We start from the raw sequence: 16,643 nt of genomic DNA on the forward strand, positions 1-16,643 counted from the left end.
TGATATCATATGGTATTTGTCTTTTCTTTCTGGTTTACTTTGCTTAGTATCTCTAGGTCTATCCATGTTGCTGCAAATGGCATTATTTCATTCTTTTTAATGGCTGAGTACATTCCATGGTGTGTGTATATATATATATGTGTGTGTGTGTGTGTGTGTGTGTGTGTATATATACCACATCTTCTTTATCCATTCATCTGTCGATGGACATTTAGGTTGCTTCCATGTCTTGGCTAATGTAATTAGTGCTGCTATGAACACAGGAGTGCATGTATCTTTTTGAATTATAGTTTTGTCTGGGTATACGCAAGAGTGGGATTGCTGGATCCTATGGCAACTCGAGTTTTTTGAGGAATTTCCATAATATTCTCCATAGTGGCTGCGCTAATTTACATTCCCACCAAGAGTGTAAGAGGGTTCCCTTTTCTGGGTGTGGCAAGTTTTGAGGGTTACCTTTAGGGAGTCAAGAAGTAAAGCCTGGTGCTTAGTAAAGCAGCCCTCAGTTAGCCAGTGGTGGCCTTTGATCTCTAGAATACCTTGGAACTTGATGGGGGGAGGGTGTCCGGACTTCCAGTGACTGTCCAAAGGTAAGCATGTTAGGTTCTTCCACTAATAAAGTGATGGCAGCTACTGCCCAAAGGCAGCCAGGCCAACCTCGGGCCACAGAATCTAATTGTTTGGAAAAATAACGTAGCTTCTGTATTAGGACTCCCAGAGCTGTCCCCTGCTTTTCAGCCATGTACAAAATGAATGGCTTTTTAAAATCGGGGAGACCCAGAGCAGGAGCATTAGTGAGGACCTGTTTGATACTATTAAGAGCCTTTTCCTGTTCCCCAGTCCAAAGTAATGGTGCTGTATCAGGGCTTTTAGTGGTTTCATATAGGGGCTTAGCCATTAGCCCAAATCCTGGGATCTAGATTCTGCAAAACCCTGCCATGTCTAAAAAGGTATGGAGATGTTTCTTTGTCTTTGGGGCACCGAGACCTAATATAGTTTGTTTTCTATCTTGAGACAGCTGTCTTCTTCCAGAGTTTATAATGTAACCCAGGTATATAACTTGTTGCTTTGAGATTTGTGCCTTTTTCTGGGAGACCCTGTAACCCTGGGCCCCAAGGAAATTAAGAACTTCAATGATGTTCTCCTCTGAGGCTTCCATGGTAGGGCTACATATTAATATATCATCCACATACTGTAGAATAGCCCTTTCTTTTAGGCATATTTCCCTTAGTTCCTTTCCTAGGGCCTGGTTGAACAAATGTGGGTTGTCCCAAAACCCCTGTGGTAGTACTGTCCAGATGCATTCTTTCATCTGGCCCGAGTGGGAATTAGCCCACTTGAAGGCAAACAGATATTGTGAGGGGGGATGAACTGGGATGTAAGAGAAGGTAGCCTTGAGATCCAGCACAGCAAACCATTTAGCATTTTCAGGGACTTGGGCTAGTACGTTATAAGGATTGGCCACAAGGGGGTGAATAGGGACCACGACATCTTTTACTGCTCAGGTCTTGCACCGTCCTGTATCACACATTTGGCTTAACTGGCAGAATAGGGGTATTGCATTGAGACTGACAGGGCACCAAGAGGCCATGTCTTAACTATTTATGAGGGATTGTAACCCCTTTTTTCCTCTAACCTTATGGGATATTGTCTCTTGTTAGGGTAAGTGGCTTCTGGCTTAAGGCTAATTTCCGCAGGTTGGGCATTTATGGCCCTCCCAGGGACTCCTTTGTCCCAAGCTGTAGTTATTCTACTGCTTGTAGAATATGGCTGGGAATAGGCCCTTCCTCTTCTTGTTGATCTACCTTAGCCGGGGTCAAGATAAGGGACTGCTCGGGGCCTCCTAACCATAATATGGCCTTGAGAGAGCCCAGAAGATCTCTCCCCAGTAGTGGGGTAGGACACTCAGGCCCAACTAAAAAGCCGAGTGATATCAAATGCTGCTCAAATTGGCAAGTGAGAGGCCCAGTAAAGTACCGGGTGCGAGGCTTTCCATCAACACCCGTCACTGTGCAGCTTTTAGAGGAAGAGGCGCAGCATGAGAAATCAGGACAGAATAAATGTCTCCTGTATCAATTTAAAAAATTGATCTTCCTACCTGCTACATCAAGGACCACTGGGGCTCCTCGATGGAGATAGACATCTCACGGGAGGAGCTGCCAGAATCCCTGGGCTGCCTCAGTCTTCCAGCATGGCCATCTCAAGAGCAGGAGCCCCCCTTCCCCTTGGGGACCGTGGGCATTCCCATCTCCAATGACCGGTCTGTTTGCAGACTGGGCTTGGCCCAGGGGTCTCCCTCTGGTACTCAGGGGCCCAGTGGCCAGTTGACTTACATTTGAAGCATTCCCCCTTGTTGGTCTCATCTCCGGACTGATGGCTGAACCTTCTTTCACCCTTTGGGTTGCTCTGAAGTTGCAAGGCATGGCTGACAGCAATGGCTATCAGTTTAGCTTGAACCTTGGCCTGCCTTTTTTCATGTTCAGTTCTTTCCTCCTCCTCAGTTTATTGTGATGATTAGATATCCCAAAGGCTACCTCTAGGAGTTGTGACATAGGGGTTTGAGGGCCTAATTGTAACTTTTGGAGTTTTTGCCTAATATCAGGGGCAGACTGACTGGTAAAGTGTTGTCCCAGCAGGGATTGGCCCTTGGGAGTGGAGAGGTCTCTGTTAGTGGATTTTCTAACAACCTTCCACAAGCTGTCCCTGAAAGAGAATGGGTTTTTTCTTCCTCATGGGTAACTTCCTTGACCTTTTCATAGTTGACTGGCTTCCAAATACACTTTCTCATTCCTTCTAATAGGCACTGGACCTTGTGATTCTCGGCCCTTTCCCCCCCAGGGGATTATAATCCCAAGTGGGCTCCTGATTTGGGACTGTGTCCCCACCCACATCATAAATGTTAGATTGGTCCCTGGTGAGCTGGTCAGCGTGTCCCTGCCAGAATTCCTGGGCTGCCTCAGAAAAAGAGAATCTTTTGCTTCTCTTCATGGGTACAGGAGGTAGAAGAGACAATTTGGATGTCCCTCCAAGTTAAATCAAGGGCCAGGGTTAGAGCTTGAAATCCTCCGTGAATCTAATCCCAGAGGTGTTTCTTCTGACTTAGAAGGGGATGCTCCCGTGTTGAGCAAACTTGAATCCAAGGATCCGAGTCAAGGCACCAAGGGCCCTAAGTCTGGACCCGGAGGCTAGGTTGGCTGGTGGGTTCGGGCCACCTCCCCAGCCCCCTGTGGGCCCAATTCCTCCTTTGACTGTGGCGCATGGAACCACCAAGAATGAACTCTCCCACCTCGTACTTGATCCCGAAAGACTCAAAACTCATTTAATTGTACACTTAAGATGTAAGTATTTTACTGCATGAGAGTTAATCTCAATTAAAATATTAAAATAATCAAAGTCATGTTAGCAGCAATCCGGATCTTCACCCCAGTCTGCCCTACCAGCTCCATGCAGATTTCACTCTTCCTGCCTATTGCCTGTGTCCTCATGGCGGGCCAGGCCTCCATCTGGGGGCTGTGTTATCACCCCCTATTTCTACCTCCTGTGTAATTCCAGCTTAAGGGGCTCCAGATAGGGGTTCATCTGGGCCAGGAGGACAGAGATGTGCACAGCCCATTAGCTGCTTCCTGGGAAGGGTTTCACATTTAATGATCATCTGGAGGCCTCAGCCTTGGGGATGAACCTGCTGACAGCCTCTGGGGAAGAAGCCTGACTGTCAGGGAAGGGCCCAGGGCTGGGTCTCCACTGTGCTGGGTTCTCAGCTGGGGGAGACAAAATCAGTCATGAATTTCTCTTACCCCAGCTCTGCTCAATCATGTGGTTATTTTTATCAATCAAACTGTACTGTTGAATGTATTTGTACAAATTATAAGATTTTATTATTTAACTTAATAGGTAACTAATACAGAAACAGAAAAAAACATTTCACACCGCATTATATTTCTTATAATTAATTAGACTATATTTTAATACAAAAACTCATCAAAATTTCACTTAAACTCAGCAAACACGAAGTATCTACTAGGCGTAGAATGATTTATTTACTCTGTGCTCTGGATGCTGTAACAGGAGGCTGGAAGGTCTGGGTCGGGGGCTAATGCAGGCTGGAGGGGCATTAAGCTGGGGAGGAAAGGGTAGGTGTAAGAATTAGTGTGGACTGGTTTCCAGCCTTGATGTTTTTGTTCCTCACCGGTCTGTGCCCCTGAGATCCTCCATCACTTCCCTCTGAACAGAGAGTGGCTTCTTAGAAGGCTGTTGCAATCAGTTATTTATTTTGTTTTATTTATTTTATTTTATTTTTAATTGAAGTCTAGTTGACTTACAATGTTGTGTTAATTTCCGCTGTGCAGCAAAGTGATTCCATTATACATGTATATGCATTCTTGTTTTTATATGCTTTTCCATTATGGTTTATTACAGGACATTGAATATAGTTCCCTGTGCTATACAGTAGGACCTCGTTGCTTGTATTTTAAACAGTAAAACGGTACGAAATCAGCCACTAGCTGTGCTTGCTCTGCTATGTGCATCAGATTACCTGGCATACCTGTGTGTACCTGGGACTGAGTTGCATCAAGGAGCGTGGGAACCTTGCTTTAAGGAGGGTTCTGGAGGCCAGTTGATGCTCCAGGGAGCGACTCTGCTGATGAATTCCTCAGCAGAGCTTCCTCAAGTCAGCCCCAAGGGCACATAGCTAAGGGTGGCCTCAGAGGTGGAGGCCATCCTGGGATGGCTGCCAGGCCAGTGACTCAGTAAATCCATACCTATGAGAACCAAGCCCTGGAGTAAGGCCAGGCTGATCAGTTTCATGGTGGAGGTGCACCTCTGATTTCCCTCTTTCAGTGAGTCCCAAAGCTCTTTTTTAATGCATGACAGTATTTTCTTTGAATCACCATAACTTACAGAACAGAATATAATTATATAAAACTATTCATCAAGCAAGTATTTCTAGACCATGTTTTCTAAGTTTGTAAAATATCATTATAGAGCTAAGAGTTTATTCTAGATCACAGCACTTCAGAATGAGATCGGAGGTAAACAAATGAAGAGATCTGTAATTATGAGACCTGTATTATTTCTTTACATTCTAAAATGGACAAATTTGTAATTAGTTTGTAACAATTTATTATCTACATAAACACGTACAACTTCTTCCAGTAATTTTGAGAGAATGCTGGATTTTATATTCACAACCAACCACGTTTATTGTTGCATCTTATAGTCTATGATTTTGGTAACAATTTAGAAATAATAGTATAATTCTTTCAAACTACATCCACCACCCAAATGCTAAACAAGCAACATGATGGAACAGAACATGCAAATGTAGGTAGCAGTCTTTGACAAAGGGGCCAATGGATTCTGACAGATAAAGTGGGTGTAAACCAAGCATGTGCTGCAGGCTGGGTGTTGTTTCCTGGTATTTTCATCAGCGTCTTTTGGAGGCGGGTTCAGTCGAAGGAGACGGTGTCAAGGCACATGGGATGGAGGGCACGAGGGCAGCCTGTGTGGCAGCTCAGAGGACCGGAGCCCTGGCGGGAAGGAAGGCGATCTGTCGGGTGGGAGCCCAGCACCTGGTCCCTGCGTGCTCCTTAGGACTCCTTCCACTGAAAAAAAAGAGAACTTGGTTGGGTGCTGACCCAGGGAAGTCCTTGGGTGGCGCTGGCTTCTGGTTGGGTGGCCTAGGCTCTCCAAAATGCTTCAGGACCTGCTCATTCTCCATCCCTTGGTTCTGCTTCCCTTGGGGTTGCCTCCATTCCAGATGGGAGGGGAGTTGGTTGCTAGCAGCTCTAGATGGACATCCCGCTGCCCCACCAGCTCAGGGTAGAGTTTCCCCAGTTTTGAAATCTTGGGCTGAGTTTTGTGAGCCAGAGTTGGGCCTCAGGTCTTTCCTGGGTGAGAGGCTGTCACCCGGAGGAAAAGAGGGAGGGCTGGGTGGGCGAATCCCACAGTGTCCCCTTGTGACCCTGGCGACACATCAGCATCATCTCCTGAATGACTCAAGAGACCTTCTGAAGGGACAAAACCAAATCAAACCAAACCAAACGAGGAGAGAAGATACATGCAATGTGATAGTGTTTATGATGCTTAAAAAACAAACCCAAACTCAAGTGTTATATTTTCTATGGTACGCACACATATAGGTATGTAAAAAACCTTTTTTTTAGGGGTCAGAAGGGTAGATATGAAATTCATTTCAGTGTTTACCTCTGAAAAGGTGGGGAGGAGACTGGAATGAGGCATCAGGAGGGCTCTGGCTTTATATATACTAGCCTAGCCTAAACTTTAATATTTAATTAAATAATAATTTGCATATAACTAAACAATAATGTACTTTTTCTTTTTTGCGGTACGCGGGCCTCTCACTGCTGTGGCCTCTCCCGTTGCGGAGCACAGGCTCCGGACGCGCAGGCTCAGCGGCCGTGGCTCACGGGCCCAGCCGCTCCGCGGCACGTGGGATCTTCCCGGACCGGGGCACGAACCCGCGTCCCCTGCATCGGCAGGCGGACTCTCAACCACTGCGCCACCAGGGAACGCCCTAATTTACATATTTTTGGTGTATAGTGTTGAATTTTGACAAATGCATAAAGTGTAACTACCACCACAATCATGATGAACAAGTCTCACCACCCCAAAAATATCCCCTGTAGTTATAACCCCTCCACAAATCCCAGCGTCTGGAAACCACTGATCTACTCTCCACTCCTAGAATTTTGCCTGTTAGAGAGTCATATAACTGGAATCATACTGTATGTAGCCTTTTGAGTCTGGTTTCTTTGGTCCATGTTGCTGTATGTGTCAGTAGTTTGTTCCTGGTTTTCTGCTGAGTGATATTCCACTGTCTGGATGTACCAGTTTGTTTACCTTGTTGAAGGAGATTTGGGTTATTTCCAGTTTGGGGCCGTTATGAATAAAGTTGCTATAAATATTCAAATAAAAATTCGGGTGAACATAAGTTTTCACTTTTCTAGGGTAAATACCTATGTGTGGGATTGCTGGGTCAAAGGTAAGTGTATGTTTCACTTACCTATGACCAGATCAGAAACTGCACTCGTTCCCATAATGCTTATGCCATTTTGCATTCCCATCAGCAATGGATGAGAACTCAAGTTCAAGTTCTACCACGTTACCAGCACTTGGTATTGCCAATGTTTTTATTTTAGCTGTTCCAATATGTGTGGTGGTTTCCATTTGTGGTTTAAAAAAGACTTTTTATTTTGAAATAATTTTAGACTTACAGAAGAGTTGCGAAAATAGTACAGAGAGTCCTTCCTCAGTTCCCCAATATTAACATATTACATAATTTGGTGTGTTTATCCAAACAAAGAAATTAATATAGGTGCAACACTGTTAACTAAACTGCAGACTATATTCAGATTTCCCTAGTTTTTCACTAAGGTCCATTTTTGGTTCCAGGATCCAACCTGGATCTCACATGGCATGTAGTCTTCCTGTCTCATTAGTCTCTTCCACTAGGTACTGGCCAGGTATTTTGTGGAATGTCCCTCAGTTTAGATTTGTCTAAATTTTTTTCATAAATGGACTGAGATTATGGGTTTTGGGGAGGATACCATGCAGTATTTTTCTTTTTTTTTTTTTTTTTTTTTTTTTTTTTTTTTTTTGTCTTTGTTATTTTCTGGCTCTGCCAGCTCATCTGTGTATTCTCAGTCCCAGCCCTGGACAGTCTTCCCCGGGGACCCCCTGGTTCCTTGTATTAGAGAAGAGTATTTAGAAACCAAGTTCTGGGTTCTGGGTGAGCTCATTGCTACTGAGGTGTCACTGCTTCTAGGCCCTCTCAGCAGACAGAGCTAGGGAATTCTAAACATGCATATATACATATCTATTTTCTGTCTGTCTGGGTACATATGGATACTTTAACACATGAGTTCATACTGATATTTCTAACTGCAGTCCAGCACCACAGTGTTCTTTCTTGCATTCCCCCCTTGCTTTTTCGGTAACTTCATTCTCAGTCAGTGAAAAACCTGTCTCTGTCATTATCTCCAATACATTTACTTATTTGTTCAACTCTACTAGACATGTAAAATGGTTTCAGAATTCAGAGCTTGTGTCTGTTTGAGAACCAAATCTGCCCACCAGAGCACAGTTTACGTACAGTTCTTTTTTTCTTTAGTCTTACAGTATCTAGTCAATATACACTGTCTTAACTCCTTTTTTTCTTCACCAGTTTCAGTGTGGTTAAACCATCCATCTGTAAACAAATTTATTTGTCACAGTGTGCATTTCATCTTGGATTCCCCTGACATTCTGGGTGATTTCTAAATAATTTTATACAGTAAAATTTACTCCTTGTGGTGTACAGATCTATGGATTTTTGACAAATTACACACGCTGATTTTCCAATGTTGAACCAGCCTTTTATTCCTGGGATAAACTCCATTTAGTATCCTTTTAATATATTGCTGGATTAACTTTGCTAATATTTTGTTGAGGAATTTTGCATCTATGTTCGTGTTGCATATTGGTCCATGGTTTTCTTTTCTTGTAAATTCTTTTTCTGTTTTTGGTATCAGGATAAATCTGACCTCATACAGTGACTTGGGAAGTTTCCCTCCTGTTTTATTTTCTTGAAAAGGTTGTGTAGAATTGATGTGACTTTTTTCTTAATTGTCTGATAGAATTCACCAATGAAACCATGTGGGCATGAAGCTTTCTTTGTTGGAAGGTGTCCAATACAAATTCAGTTTAAAAAATAGGTATAGTACTATTTATTTCTTCTTGAGTGAGCTTTGGTGGCTTCTTATGCATACATTAACCATACATTAATCATACATTAACCATACATTAATCATACAGTAAATATATTTACAATACAATCAGCAATCCCACTCCTAGGTATTTGCCCAAGTGAATTGAAAACTTCTGTTCACACCAAAACCTTTCAATTCAGAAGCCCATGGCAAGTTGTAGCACACACTATAGGAATATCTAGGAATGGCTCCTGCTTGATGCCAGTTCCTAGGGCTTCAAGATCAGACAGCCCTTGGCTCCCAGTTGAATAAACTAGGTCTAAGCATATCAATGTGGATAACTCTTGTAAACATAACACTGGATGAAAAGCAAGTTGTCAGAGGATACAGCAGTATGTAACCACTTAGGTAAAACAATATGATACATTGGTCATGGGTATATACTATATAGTAAAAGTATAAAATTGAAGAGAAGGTATGTGTACCAAACTCAGGCTGGGTTAGGGATGGATAATGGGTTGGGGCAAGATTCTCTGGAGGTGATGACTGATTCCAAGGGATGCTGGATAGACTCCTTTCCTACAGGTTGGGACTTATGGAATGAGAGATTGGAGACACGGTAAAAGAACAGTATTTCTGTAGGCAGCCTGAGCCATGCTGCCACCTGCTTCAACTCAAGTCAGTAAACACCCACTAATTACCTACTAGGTAGGTGTGAGCAGAGCCGCCCTGGATGATGAGGATGTAAAAGGTAGCTTAACATCTCTAGGGAGGGGCTGACAGCTTAAGGACACAGACAGCCATGGAAATAAGACTGTAAATAAGACAAGAGGATGATGTGTTCAGCCCCAGAACGCTGTTTGAGGTACAGAAGAAGCAGTGAGGTGGGAGGGAGTTTTATCTTCCTCTGGGAGGGCAGACAGAGTATAGCTGGCCTGGGTTCTGAAGACTGAATAGGAGTTTTTCTGAAGGGGGTGCAGTTGGATAATGGCTAGTATTTACTGAGCGCTTACTCTGTGCCAGGCACTGTTATAAGTGCCTTGCGGGTATTAGTGCTCTGAGTTCTTACCGTGATCTAGTGAAGAAGGTACTGTTGTGGTCCTATTTATAGACGAGGAAACCGAGGTTCATAGAAGTTAAACCTGCTCCCGTGGGGAGCGCGCGGGGAGCCAGGTTGAATCCTCCGCAGGTTGACTCCAAAGCCTCTGTGCTTAATCGTGCCCATCTTCCTGCTTGTGTGACGTGGGATGTGGGACGTGTGGGATGACTTCTAGGGGACTGGGATGATCTGGATCACGACTGTCACATCCTGCCGTAAATACTATTGGACGACAAAGCCAGGATGCCGCCCTCCCTTCAGCTCTTCTCCAGTGTTTCTCATCTGATTGAGGAGAAAATCTTTGCTTTGAAGCTAGTGTGTCATGAATGCGCTAGTCTTCTTCCTAACTCTCCTTGGTGGAGATTAACAGACAGAAAGACAGAGACAGAGAAACAGAGACAGAGAAGACAGGGATGCAGGTAACAAAATGTGCAACGTTTTGTTTGGGTCATGCTTGTAGTTATATAGAGATAGCTTAAGTAAATACTTAAGGAAAATAAAGCAGTAATACTTAAGTAAAATGAGTTGACTTAAATACAGCCATTAAGTCCATAATAAAGGCTTACTGTCCACCATGGTAGAGGAGGGGTCCTCTGAGCCCTGGCGAGTGAGCAGTACTGCACTAGGCTCCCCATGTGTCCCCCAGGAGTCCTAGGAGCTCTAACAGGGACGTGTGGCTTCCCTAGGAGCCACCCGGAGTCCCTCAGTGGGCTGATTTCATCTCCCCCGTGTGCCGGAAGTGAGCTGGGCCTCCACTCTCTTGACCTTGGCCACGAAGGAGACACTTTGGGATGTGAGGGCTTGTCTCCATGGCTTTTCTAGTCTATCCTTCCTGCCTTGGGTTTCCCAGATCTGCACACGTGCCTCTGGACTCAGGCTCTCAACCTGTCACCTTTATTCCTGTGGCAGCAGCACAGTTAAAGAACAGACAGTATCTGTTAACCCACCTCGGGGTTCTGATGTACTTTGCTCCATTAATAATTTAGTGAGGTGGACTGAATTGGACTGATTCTCCCCCAAGTCAATATACAAATGATTATTGTTTCAGGGCACTTCTGAGTGGTTCAGCAAGGCTGAGGGGAGCTTTCCGATTGAAAATTGGAACCACACTCCTTGTTCAGAATTACAGTGGAGAGGGTTATGTAAAGTAAGGGGGTGACCTGGCACTAACCTTTTTATTGCAGTAAAATCTTTTTTTTTCTTTTTGGAATGGTGCTTTTACGACATACTTCATACTTACTATCACTGTTCCAGGCCTATAATTTGGAAATTACTGCTCAGTACTGAAGGTGAAATGATTTTACTGCTATTATTCTCTTAAAGTTGGAAGAACCCAGCAATGGCTTGGAGAGTGTCTATGGCTAGATGCACTTCGCTGTGCTGAGCCCATCACCAGATGTGCCTGCAGATGTGGCCCGTCACTGGGCTGTGGCTGGGATGCCTGGGCATCGCACAGCGTGGAGGAGGTGCTCAGCTCTGAGGCCTGCTCTTCCCCCGTCACCCCTGGCAGACCAAGGTCTGGGAGGTTCCGGTATTGAGCCACACTAAATCCAAAGCAGCAACTCAGCCTGGCCCACTCACCCCACAGAGCCCAGTGGAAATGGTGTCACAACCCTGAACTTTGCCAGTTTATTTCTAGTATTTTTTAATTGTGGTAAAACACACATTACACACAATTTACCATTTTAACCATTTTTAAGTGTGTAGTTCAGTGACGTTAAGTACATTCACATTGTGTGTAACCGTCACCACCGTCCATCTCCAGATCTCTTTCATTTTCCCAAACTGATACTCCGTACCTGTTAATCAACGACTCCCCATTCATTCCTCCCTCCAGCCCCCAGCAACCACCTTCCTACTTTCTGTCTCTATAAATTTCACGACTCTAGGTCCCTCATATGAGTGGAATCACACAGTATTTGTCCTTTTGTGACTGGCTTGTTTCACTTAGCATAATGTTCTCAAGGTTCATCCATGTTGAAGCATGTATCAGAACATCCTTCCTGTTTAAGGCTGAATAATATTCCATTATATCTATATCTGTATCTATCTGTCTCGATCACATTTTGTTTATCCATTCATTTATTAATGGGCACTTGTGTTGTTTCTACCTGTTGGTTACTGTGAATAATGCTGCCATGAACACGAGTGTACAAACATTTCCTGGTGTTCCTGCTTTCAATTCTTTTGGGTATATACCCAGAAGTGGACTAGCTAGATCATATGGTAGCTCTATATTTAACCTTTTGAGAAACTGCCAAACTGTTTCCCACAGCAGCTGCACCATTTTACATTCCTATCAGAAACGCACTAGGGTTCTAACTTCTCCACATTCTCGCCAACACTTGTTATTTTCTTTCTTTTCTTTTTGTAATAGCTATCTTAATAGATGTAAAGTGGTATCTCATTGTGGTTTTGATATTTCTAGTATTTTTAATGCAAATAAACCTTAACTCCCTTTCTCTAAAGCTATTCTTTTCTTGCTTCCTCTCCTGTCCTTCCATCATCTTATTTCAAAGTTGTACAACATTAACTGCCATTCAGAAATCCCACAGTTGCAGGCTTTCATGTTAGTTTCTACCTAAATGGCTCACATTTTAAAACATCATTTGAGAAACACAGATTTTAATGTATATGAGAGCAAAATAGCCCCTGTCCTGTGAGGCTCCTCTGCTGGGTCCCAGAGGGATCTTATAAAGTGTCCGAGGATGGTTTCTGCCCAAGGAGAGACTTATCTTTTAAACCTTTAAGAAATGTATTTACTTATTTTTGGTTGCACTGGGTCTTCGTTGCTGCACGCAGGCTTTCTCTAGTTGCGGCAAGTGGGCGCTACTCTTCGTTGTGGTGCGCCGGCTTCTCATTGTGGTGGCTTCTCTTGTTGCGGAGCACGGGCTCTAGGCACACGGGTATCAGTAGTTGTGGCACGCGGGCTCAGTAGTTGTGGCTTGTGGGCTCCAGAGTGTAGGCTCAGTAGTTGTGGCGCATGGACTCTAGAGCACGGGTTCAGTAGTTGTGGTGCACAGGCTTACTTGTTCCACAGTGTGTGGGATCCTCCCGGACGAGGGAATGAACCCATGTTCCCTGAATTGGCAGGAGGATTCTTAACCACTGCACCACCAGGGAAGGGAGAGACTTATCTTAAATGAATACAGAACAATCCCTCCACCACTGGCTCGAGTGGGTGGCTGGTCTCAGGTGCTTGGAGTGCTTCTCTCCAAGGGGGCCCTGGACACGTGGGGTCAGTCAGAACGTCCACACACTGGAGGGGCTGCTCACAGGGCTTAGAACATCTCTCCAAATGCTCTCTGGCTCTGCTTCTTGACTGTTCTCCTGGCCAAGAAAGAAGAGTAGAAATTAGCTCTGGGAAGGGTGGAAACGTTCTGAGGCCAGAACGAGTTGGGTGGAGAGGGGGCTTGGAGAGGTGGTAGGCAGGGCTAGTCCCACAGGATCACAAAGCTCAGGTTAAAAACTTTGAAGTCTGTCCTGGAGCATTTTCTGCAAGGAGCATGGTCCACTTTGCATGTTAAAAATGTGAGCTGGGCTTCTCTGGTGGCGCAGTGGTTGAGAGTCCACCTGCCGATGCAGGGGACACGGGTTCGTGCCCCGGTCTGGGAAGATCCCACATGCCGTGGAGCGGCTGGGCCCATGAGCCATGGCCGTTGAGACTGCACATCCGGAGCCTGTGCTCTGCAGTGGGAGAGGCCACGACAGTGAGAGGCCCGCGTACCACAAAAAAAAAAAAAAAAGAAAAAAAAAGTCAGCTGTTGATTGGGAGGCAGGGGACCACGTAGGAGGCCCAAGAGAGAGGAGATGGTGGCTGGGACCAGGGAGGTGGCCTGGTGGTAGAGAGAAGCGGGTAGATTCGAGATACATTGTGGGGACGAGCTATCAGGACTTAGTGATGGATTGGCCTCGGGGGATTAGAGTAGAAATTATTGACTCAGTAAATGATGTGGCCAGAACTGAACTGGGCACAATAGGGAAGGTGCAGATGGCAGAGTGGGAGGTGTCTGGACAATGAAGAGTTTGCCCACCTGGAAGTCACTTGCAGTAAACCTGGACCAGGTAGTCATAAGCCCTTGTTCCAGCTTGGCTTGCCAAAGCCATATTTGGCCTTTGATCCTCAAATAAATTAACTATTTGAGATCAAGAAAGACAATTACCAGGAATTCCATGGTGGTCTAGTGGTTAGGATTCGGCGCTTTCATTGCTGTGGCCCAGGTTCAATCCCTGGTCAGGGAACTGACATCCTGCAAACCGTGCAGCATGGCCAAAATAGAAAAAAAAAAAAAAAGAAAGAAAGATAATTACCATCCAACTTGGCACCCTCTACATAGTGTCCAGCAACCAGCTGGGTAAGAGCCGGCTTGAGTTTGTGCCTGCATTTTGGTGAGTGGGTTCTTCCAGACGGGGATTTATGTGGGACACCTCCATGCCCCTTCCTTCTCCTCTCTGCTTGCCCTCTTCCCCTCACTCCTGGAGCAGACTGCTGAAGGCCTCAGTGGCCCACAGTTTGAATCTCATGAGACATGTGTGAGGGACAGCAGCTTTGCTTCCTCCTAACTGGGAAGGCCAGCTTCCTGCCAGGAGGACCTTGATTCCCCGCCTGGATCCCTCTGCCCCACTGCTCCCTTGTCTGCCCCAACCAGTCTGCATGTTCTCAGGGTCTGTTACTTGCATCACCCTCTTTCCAGTACTAAATTCTCCAGTAGCTGGAAGATTTTGGGTTGTGAGGGACACAAACCTCCTGGATACAATCAAGCCAAGGTAGAATGTTTGTTAAGAAGTTGAGGGGGACCCAGTGACTGCAGCCAGGGTGTCGAGTCCTACCGCAGAGATGAGGCTTCCAGGAACTGCTCCAGAAGTAGTGAGAAGTGTTGGGGGAGAGGACTGAGCCAGGGTTACACTGGGGACCTCTAGAGAGGCCCCTGCCTGGGGCGGCAGCCTCTAGAGGGCACTAGACCACTGCGAGACTAAACCGGGAAGGGGTATCAGATAGCTAAGGTCTCAATATGGGCAGGGGGGCTAAGTTTGTGCCAAAAAACCCCCAGTAATCAAGATAAGTCATATTTTAAAACATCTAAATGCAAAAAAAATTCATGCTGAACAAATTTGCAAAAGTTTAAATAAAGTTAGGTTGTTGTTGTTTTATGACCCTGCTCTACTGTGCAGTGGAAAGTGTTGTCTCCAACCGGCCTGAGGTTCCTGAGCTGCCATATACCCCTGCTGTGTGGGATTATAAGGGTTGACAGCAGGGTGTGAGCAGATTGGGCAACTTGGAGCTTTATGTATAGCCATGCTTTCCCACTTGGTCCAAGATATTTGATATCTGATAGTTTGGTAAGTGTATATAGGGGATCACATTTTTCTTTTTGCTGCAGGCTCCACTAGGACTCCCCAGGGCATTGGCCTCAACCCTGGATTCCTTATAGAGCTTGCAAAACATACACTGAAGTAGAAAGCATCTTCAAATGGAATCAAAACTGCAGACCTTCACTGTCAGTGTCCCAACTTCTGCTGAACATTTTTGCTGAGCATAAACGCCCATTGCAAGGCAGTCAGCAGCAGCCTGAGGAAATTCTGAAACCAAATTACAGCAGGCTAATGCTCTTTACCATAAATGAGTCATTTATCCCATTATTTGATTTTTAAACCCTTTAATACATCTCCCAAGAAGAAGTCTGCTTTGGAAAAATCACCAGAACAATTAGAAGAGAGAGAACAAGGAAAGAGAAAAAACTTAAAAGTAGTTTTTTTCCCCCAAATTTAAAAAAATTAAAATCCAGTTGGCCTGCACAGTGAAAATGAGTCTACAGTGTTCACTAATATAACATCAGTGTCTCTCTACCTTCTTTCCTAAACAGAGGAAATCAAGGGGGAGAGGGGTCCTGAGCCTCCATCAGGCCAGGCGGGACAGCCTATGACAAGCCTCCCACGCCAGGGAGGGAACCTTTGGGGACCTCTGGTTTCACATCAGTCTCGGAGGGAGGGTTGGCCCTGCTTAACCCTATATGGCCTCCTCAAACCGTTTCCCCGGTTTCTGCTTCTACTGGGCCTGGAACTCTCCCAGAAGGGGCCCCAAGCCTGGAAAACAGGCCTCCTCTCCATTTCCCAGCGCTTGTCGGGATGACTGGGTGGGCTCAGGGCCTCTTAGAGTGGTCACCAATGTCCCCTCACAGGCCTCGCCTTGCGCAGAGCGATTCGTCTCAGGGATGTGGCAGGGCTACTTGGGTTGTAGCAAATGAGGGGGGCAGGTCGGAGTGGCAAGAACCTCACGCGGAAGACAGGCCTTAGTCCTGCGCCACCACGCGCCGTCCTTCCCTCAGCTCCTAATCAGCCCCGCTAGCCCCTTTCTCTGCCACCCTCTACCCATTATCCCTTCCCTCCCCTCCCATCACAGCCGGCTCCGGGAGGAATCGAATCTTGGGCGGCGAGGAGGGCGGCTTGGAGAGCCAGGCTCAGGGGCCAGAGGGCACGCACTGGCCGGGGGCCGCCTGCGCGGAGCTGTCCAGCACCCGAGGCGGGGCGCGCAACCCCCGGCCCGCCCCAGCAGCCAGCAACCGTCCTGCCAGCGCCACTGCGGCTCGGCGGGCGCGTCACGTGGCTGGCGCGGCGCGGCCTCCGGGCTCAGGCGGGCGAGGGGCCGGGCGGCAGGACCCACAGACCCGCTGACGCTCCACCGGCGGCACCGGCCGGGCGGGCTGGGAGCAGCGCGGGGTGGCCAGGGGGCGCCAGGGCCGGGCGGGCTGCGCGCCGCGGGGCATGGGCACGCCGTGGGGCCCCGGGCACAGGCCGGCCGCGGCGCGGCTCCCGGGGCGCGGGGGCAGCGGCGGGGGGGG

At 46.5% G+C, this 16,643-nt stretch overlaps 1 non-coding gene across 1 annotated transcript; it reads left to right on the forward strand.

Moving 5' to 3' along the window:
• Positions 1–13,974: 13,974 nt before the first annotated feature.
• On the forward strand, positions 13,975–14,046 carry TRNAE-UUC (transfer RNA glutamic acid (anticodon UUC)). Its single transcript has one exon. It is a non-coding gene; the product is annotated as a tRNA-Glu (tRNA).
• Positions 14,047–16,643: the final 2,597 nt, after the last annotated feature.

The sequence above is a fragment of the Lipotes vexillifer genome, unplaced genomic scaffold, assembly GCF_000442215.2.
Source record: "Lipotes vexillifer unplaced genomic scaffold, Lipotes_vexillifer_v1.1 scaffold182, whole genome shotgun sequence".
NCBI lineage: Eukaryota > Metazoa > Chordata > Mammalia > Artiodactyla > Lipotidae > Lipotes > Lipotes vexillifer.